An 8,023-nucleotide genomic window follows, 5' to 3' on the forward strand; every position below is an offset into this window, starting at 1 on the left:
GCTTCTTCCTCTCCCACTCCCCCTGCTTGTGTTCCCTCTCTCGCTGGCTGTCTCTATCTCTGTAGAATAAAAAAAAAAAAATCTTAAAAAAAAAAAAAGACAGGTTAAAAAAAGTGCGTATAATATTGTTTTATATATATCCAACTGTATATTATATATACATATATCTAGAATATACACGTGTTTACATTATATAAATACACACATATATATACACACACATACAAATGCGCAGAAAACATCCATCAAAGTGGTACCATATCTAGATGGTAGATTTATAAGGAATTTTTATTTTTTTTCTAAGGACTTCTCTATAAGTTCCATGCAACTTAAAATAAACATATATTACTCTTGTCATCCAAAAAATGTTATTTTTAAGTATGTTCTTTTAAAAATGTAAACTGGTGATGTAGAAAATGGTCTATTAAAAGCAAGGAGGTTTACAGCAAAAAGCCTAATTCAAGTGACTTCAGCAAATTTTTTTAGCATTGTCTAAATGATGGGTGTCGTGAGGGTATTCAAGATAAATCTAACATGATTGCTGACCTCAAAGAATTGAGAGTGAGAGTAAAGAACATATGACAGTTATAATATAGGACAATACGTGCAATATTATAGGCATGTACAATGTTCTAAAAAAATAGAGATGAGAGCACATAATTAACTCTTACAGAGTTACAGAAGGTTTCAGAGAGAACGGGCTGGTGAGTTTGTTTTTTCAGGATGAAAAGGAGTGGAAGGGATGATGTGGAGGGAGAAGGAACCTCTCAAACAAAGAAACAGGGTATACAAAAAGCACTTAGGCATGAGACAACATGACATGTAAAGGGATGTACACATAGAACCGGTCAAATAACATATAATGTCTTCAAATGATGGAAGTATCATGTAGCAGTTAAAATTGATATCTTTAAGTGCATTTCTGAGTTCAATATTTGGTGGAAGTATACAAAATGCAACTGAGGAAGAAAGGCCTTGTTGCCACGCTGTGGCAACAGGGAGTCTTTGAAAGGCTTCCGTATCAAAGGATCTGTGTTTTAGAGAAATCACTCTGTTTGTAATGTGGAAGGTGGATTTGAGGAGGACGAGACTGCAGGCAGGAGTGAGAAATAATAGTCACCTGACCTGAGGTAGTAACACTGGAGATGAAGAGACAAGAACAGATTACAAAGATACTTTGAAGGTTAAAATAGGCAGAACTTGGCAATTCATTAGAAGAGGTGAGAGGAGAGGCCAAGGAAAAGCAGGCATGTGGGATCACTCCCAGGTCAGACATGAATAAGGTAAATGGAAGAAACCTTCAATATTGAAAATAGAGAAAAAGGAACCCATGTGAGAACACAGGGGATAATGGGAAATTTTAGGAACATGATGGGTTTGAGATTTCTTTAGATATCCAAGTGGATAAGACTTGGAAGCATTAGGATATACTAGAGTTTAAGGAGAACTGGAGACATAGATTTTGTAGCTTAGAGGTGATGGTTGAAGCCATTCTTTTGCCTCAGCAGAGAATAACAAGTACAAAGGGTCAAGAATCCTGAAGAAGACCAACATTAATGAAGTGAGTAGATGGAAAGACTATAGAGGAGGAGACTGAGTGAAAAAGGTATGCTATAGAGATAGCACAGTGATTAAGAGTTTGGTCTGTGGACAATTATCATATGATCTCACTGATATGCAGAATTTAAGAAACAAGGCAGAGGATCATAGAGGAAAAGAGGAAAAAATGAAACAAGACAAAACCAGAGAGGGAGACAAACCACAAGAGACTCTTAATTTTAAGAAACAAACTGAGGGTTGCCGGAGGGGAGGGGGGGTGAGAGGATGGGGTGGCTGGGTGATGGACACTGAGGAGGGCACGTGTTGTGGTGAGTGGTTGGTGTTGTGTAAGACTGGTGAATCACAGACTTATACCCCTGAAACAAATAATATATTATATGTTAACAAAAAAAAGGGAAAGAAAATATGTACCAGAAATACAAAAATATTAGCACTCTACCTCTGGAATAAATACTGATGTTATATATTAAAAAAAAAGAGTTTGGTCTTTGGGCACCTACCTGGTTCAGTTGGTAGAGCTTATGACTCTTGATCTCAGCGTTGTGAGTTTGAGCCCTATGCTGAGCGTAGAGATTGCTTAAAAAAAAAAAGCTCGGTCTTTGGAGTTAGATCATCTGTAAATAGAGTGCTAGTTTCCTTATTTGTAAAACTGGATAAAGATAACATCTACCCATTCACGAAAAAATCCTCAACAAACTAGGAATAGGAAGTTACTACCTCAATATGATAAAAAGTAGGGGAAGAAAGGGATAAAGAAAGGGGGGTAATCAGAAGGGGGAATGAAGCATGAGAGACTATGGACTCTGAGAAACAAACTGAGGGCTTCAGAGGGGTGGGGGTGGGGGAATGGGATAGTCTGGTGATGGGTAGTAAGGAGGGCACGTATTGCATGGTGCACTGGGTGTTATACGCAACTAATGAAGCATCGAACTTCACATCGGAATCCGGGGATGTACTGTATGGTGACTAACATAATATAATAAAAAATCATTAAAAAAAAAAAGGATCTCTGAAGGCCTCCAGCTAGCATATTTAATAGTGAAAGACAAGGGCCTTCCTCCTAAGACTCAGAAAAAGACAAGGATGTACATGCTCACAGATTCTACTCAATGATGTACTGAATATTCTAGCCAAGGTAATTAGGCAACAAAGGTATAAAAGGCATCCAGACTGGAAAGGAAGAAATAAAACTATCTTATCCACAAATGACATGATCTTGTATACAGAAAATCTGAAGAAATCCTCTAAAAAAAAAAGGTAGAATTAATAAAGGAGTTCAGCAAGTTCACAAATCAATATATAAAAATCAGTTGTACTTCTATACACTAGCAATGAACAATCTGAAAATGAAATTAAGAAAATTATCCCATTCACAATAAGATCAAAAAGAATAAAATACTTAGGAATAAACTGAACAAAAGGGGTGTAAGACTTTTAAATGAAAACTATAAAACATTGCTGAAAGAAATTAAAGAAGACTTAAGCGAATAGAAAGACATCGCACCTTCATGGATCAGAAGACTAAACATAAGTAAGATGAATAGTCTCCCCTAATTGGTCTACAGATTCAACACAATCCCTATCAAAATCCCTTCTGCCTTTTTTGTGGAAATTGGCAAGCTAATTGTAAAATTCATATGGAAATGCAAAGAATCCCAAAACAATCCTAAGGAAGAAAGTTTGGAGGACTTACACTTCCTGATTTCAAAACTTACTACAAAGATATTCAAGACTGTAGTACTGGCATACAGCTTGTACAGACATACAGGTTGATGGAATATAATTGAAATAAACCCTTACATTCATAGTCAATTGATTTTCTACAAAGGTACTAAGAAAATTCAATGGGAAAGAAATCATCTTTTCAACAAATGGTGCTGGGGCAATTGGATAGCCTGAAGGAAAAAAATAACAATTTGGGTCCCTACCTCACATCTTACACAAAAATTAGCTCAAATGGATCACAGACCTAAATGTTAGAACAAAAACTTAGGAGAAAACATAAGAGTAAATTTTTGTGGTCTTATGTTGGGCAAAAAGCAAAAGCACAAGGAAAAAACAAAGTGGCAAATTAAAAACTTTGGCACTTCAAAAGACACAATCAGGAAAGTAAAGAGACAACCCATAGAATAGGAAAACTTATTTACAAGTCATATAGATATACGCGACTTATATCCTGAAGAACTCTTAAAATTCAATAATAAGCACAAATAACTCAATTTAAAAATGGGCAAAGGATCTGAACACACAGTTCTCCAAAGAAGATACATTAATGACCAATAAGCACATTAAAAAAGTACTCAACATCATTAGTCACTAGAAAATGCAAATCAAAACCACAATGAGATACCACTTCATACCCACTAGAATAACTATAATCAATAAGACAACACGACTTGGTGAGGATGTGGAGAAATAGAAGTCCTCCGGCACTGGAGGAGATAATGCTAAGTGAAATAAGTCAAGCAGAGAAAGACAATTATCATATGATTTCTCTCATCTATGGAACATAAGAACTAGGATGATCGGTAGGGGAAGAAAGGGATAAAGAAANGGTGGTAAACAGAAGGGGGAATGAACCATGAGAGACTATGGACTATGAGAAACAAACTGAAGACTTCAGAGGGGAGGGGGTGGGGGAATGGGATAGACTGGTGATGGGTAGTAAGGAGGGCATGTATTGCATGGTGCACTGGGTGTTATACGCAACTAATGAAGCATCAAACTTTACATCGGAATCCGGGGATGTACTGTATGGTGATTAACATAATATAATAAAAAAATAAATAAAAAATAAAAGAAAAAAGAAAAAGAAAAAAGAAAAAAAAAAGAAATAGAAGTCCTCATACATTGCTGGTGGGAATGTAAAATGGTGCAACCACTTTTTTGGAAAATAATATGACAGTTTCTTAAAATGTTAAATATAGAATTACCATAAACCTAGAAATTTTACTTTGGTATCTACCTAGGGGAAGTGAAAACATATGTCTTCACAAAGACTTGTACATTAATGTTCATAGAAACACTATCCACAAGAGCTAAAAGGTGAAAATTTAAGTCAAATGCCCATCAACTGATGAATGGATAAACAAAGTGTGGTATTTCTATGTAATAGAATAGTATTCNCAATGGAATAGTATTCAACAATTAAAAGGAAGTACTGAGACATACTGTCTGTCTTATGCTCCATGAAAGAAGTAAGACGAAGGAACACACATTGCATGATTCCATTTGTAACGAATGTCCAGTAGAGGTGGATACATAGAGACAGAAAGTGGATTAGTGTTTGCCTAGGGCTGGGGGTGAGAATGAGGAGGGACTCTAGTAAGCATAAAGTTCTTTCGGGGTGATAGAAACGTTCTAAAACTAGATTTTGGTGATGGTTGCAAAATTCTGCAAATATGCTAAAAGTCATTGAATTGTACACTTAAAATTGGTGAATTTTATGGTATTTAAATTATACTTCAATAAAGCTGTTAATTTTTTAAAGGATTCTTTTAAGATTTTATTTATTTATTGGAGAGAGAGAGAGAGTGTGAGCATGAGTGGGGGGAGGGGTAGAGGGAGAAGGACAAGCCGACTCCCCACTGAGTGGGAGCCCAATGTGGGGCTCCATCCCAGGACCTGAGCCAGAAGTCAGATGCTTAACTGACTAAGCCACCCAGGTGCCTCAATTTTTTAAAATATTTTTAAAAGAAATATGTCTATCACTAGCACCACGATTGTGGTCTCCAAATACCATTTCCCACTAAAAGAACCCAGGACTTCTTGGAGAAACTGTTGATTCCAGGTCTGGGGCCAAAAATGTATAAGACGAGCCTAGAACATATTGCCACCCTCGGGGCGCCTGGGTGGCACAGCGGTTAAGCGTCTGCCTTCGGCTCAGGGCGTGATCCTGGCGTTGCAGGATCGAGCCCCACATCAGGCTCCTCTGCTATGAGCCTGCTTCTTCCTCTCCCACTCCCCCTGCTTGTGTTCCCTCTCTCGCTGGCTGTCTCTCTGTCAAATAAGTAAATAAAATCTTNAAAAAAAAAAAAAAAAAGAACATATTGCCACCCTGAAGAGCAGGGAATCTATCAAAGATTATTAGGATGATGTCAACAAGTCTCAACAGCCAATTTAAAGAACTCCTTCTGGCCAAAGATGAGACATTTTGAACATTAATAAAGATAGTAATTACAATGTATTAAAATACACCAAATGCATTTAAACCCCTGAGTTCATAATGATTCTTAAACAGGAAAAAAAATGGTCACCTTTGAAGGGTATTAAAAAAAGCACATTATTTTGAAAATTGGTAAATAAATAGAACAAATCAAGCAATTATTCAGCCTTTTCTATATAAACTGTACCACTGGATAACAAAAACAGTTTATAAGGGGCAGTATCTCTTTACAGATGTTATGCCAGCTAATAAAAGAAGAAGCAATAATATAATAATACCATCATTTTTCAATTCATAATTGATCAGTGATAACATCACTAAAAAAAAAAAGACAAACGGAAATTACATATCTCCTCCTGATGAAAGAACCTAGCATAATCTGAATCTCTAGTCTGAATCTGATCAAGCCTCCAGAACAAACTACTAATCTATAGTAAATACAAAGAACAGAAGAACGTGGTAAACAATTCATGAGGGTATAGTTAGCAAAATCCAAGATGTGGGAAAACAGCTTTGTTCCTTCAATAAATAAATCGCAAGGGAGAAAAAAAGAGATGAGGGGAAATCAAAGTTCAAAAAAGCTAAGAGACAAATCAAACAATCATAAAGTAGGACTTTATTTGGATCCTGGTCCAAACAAACACACTGTAAAAGAAACGTATGAAATAATTGTAAATTTGAAGATAGCAGAATGTTTGATGACATCAAAGAATAATTGTGTGGGTGGTCGGTGCGATAATGGTATTGTGCTTATGTTTTCTCTAAAGACATCTTATCTTTCACAGATATATACTGGATATTTACGGATGAAATTATATGTCTGGGATTTGCTTCAAAATAATAAGGGAGGGGGAGAAATGCGTGGGAGTATATGTGACACAAGACTGGCTATGAATTAATAAATAGTGCATTTGGTGATGGGTACAGGAAGACTCATTACACTATTTTCCTGACTTCTTCATGCGATGAAAATTTTCCACAAGATAAAGTTTTTCTAAAAATCTTCTTCACGACTTCTTAGAGAGTAATAAATAATTATATAGAGTACTTGTAACCATGGCTGACAGATAACCCTCAAACATTGTGTTTAGCTTGTATATTCCCTTTCAATTAATCACACCTAAAAGTACGTTATTTAGGTCAAGAGCCATGGCCCACATGACTTTGTCCACCTGGTCATAATTTAATAGTGCATTTGGTGATGGGTACGGGAGGGCTCATTATGTTATTTTCTTGACTTCCGTATATGATTAAAATTTTCCACAATAGAAACTAAGCTCGCCCAGGCACTCCCTATTACATCCCATTTCCCATTCTTCATAGCACTTCCTACTGTCTGAAATTACCTTATTTGTTTATTGTATGTTTCCTCCACAAAAAAGGTAAGTTCCATGAGATTGGGAACCTTGCTCATCTTGCTCGTTCCTATATTTCTGGCCTAGAGTAGGTCCCCAGTACCTGCTTACTAAATAAAACGAACAAATCAATGAGTTTCCGTATTTGTTCTGTGCTTCCTCCCCCGAACTTACCCCTCTGCCTCCACCCTTTCCAACTTCTCCCCGAGGCCTTTGGAAAAGCCTCTGCACTGCAAAGACTTCCTTCTATCCTCAACTCTTCATTGAATATCCTTTTCATCTCGTTTCCTTGGTGGAAACCCGACAACATGATTTCTCCCGTGTCCTCTCCAGTGGAGCCTGCTTGTTTTCTCGTGTGCTGCATGACTCAGGGTCAGGCACGGCACAGCCTTGTTTAAACACTTTCTCCCCAGCCGCAACCCCACTGCCACCCACTCCCGCATTGGGCAAGCCTCTACTCACCCAGTTGAGCCTCAGTGTCATTGCTCTAGGAAATCTCCCTTGGTCCTCCGGCCCATACTGCTGCTGTCCAGGTTATACATCCCACCCCGCTGAATGTTCTCACCTATTAGAGCATTTTTCACCCTGTACTGCAACTATCAGCTTCAGTTTCCTGTCTCATCCTTTATTCCCATCCCCCCTAGCCCATAAGCTCTGTGGGGGAAGGAACTTATCACAGTGCCTGCACATAATGGGCTGTCCATAAACATGTATTAAATGAAAGAAGTCAGAAGCTCCTCCAACAGTAAGAGAGACTAAACATGGTGAGACCCAACAGGAAATCTCTGTCACAGAACCAGTGATAAGTGGTAAGAGTCTAGACTGGGGGAGTATGGTAGGAACAAAATGGAGAGCTGGACATGATGCCCCATACTTGTCAACAACACATAATCTTTCTTGCCAGATCTTTCCTCCTCTCTTCTGTTACCTCATCAGCTGCCCC

The sequence above is a fragment of the Ailuropoda melanoleuca genome, chromosome 16 (genome assembly GCF_002007445.2).
Source record: "Ailuropoda melanoleuca isolate Jingjing chromosome 16, ASM200744v2, whole genome shotgun sequence".
Taxonomy (NCBI): Eukaryota; Metazoa; Chordata; class Mammalia; order Carnivora; family Ursidae; genus Ailuropoda; species Ailuropoda melanoleuca.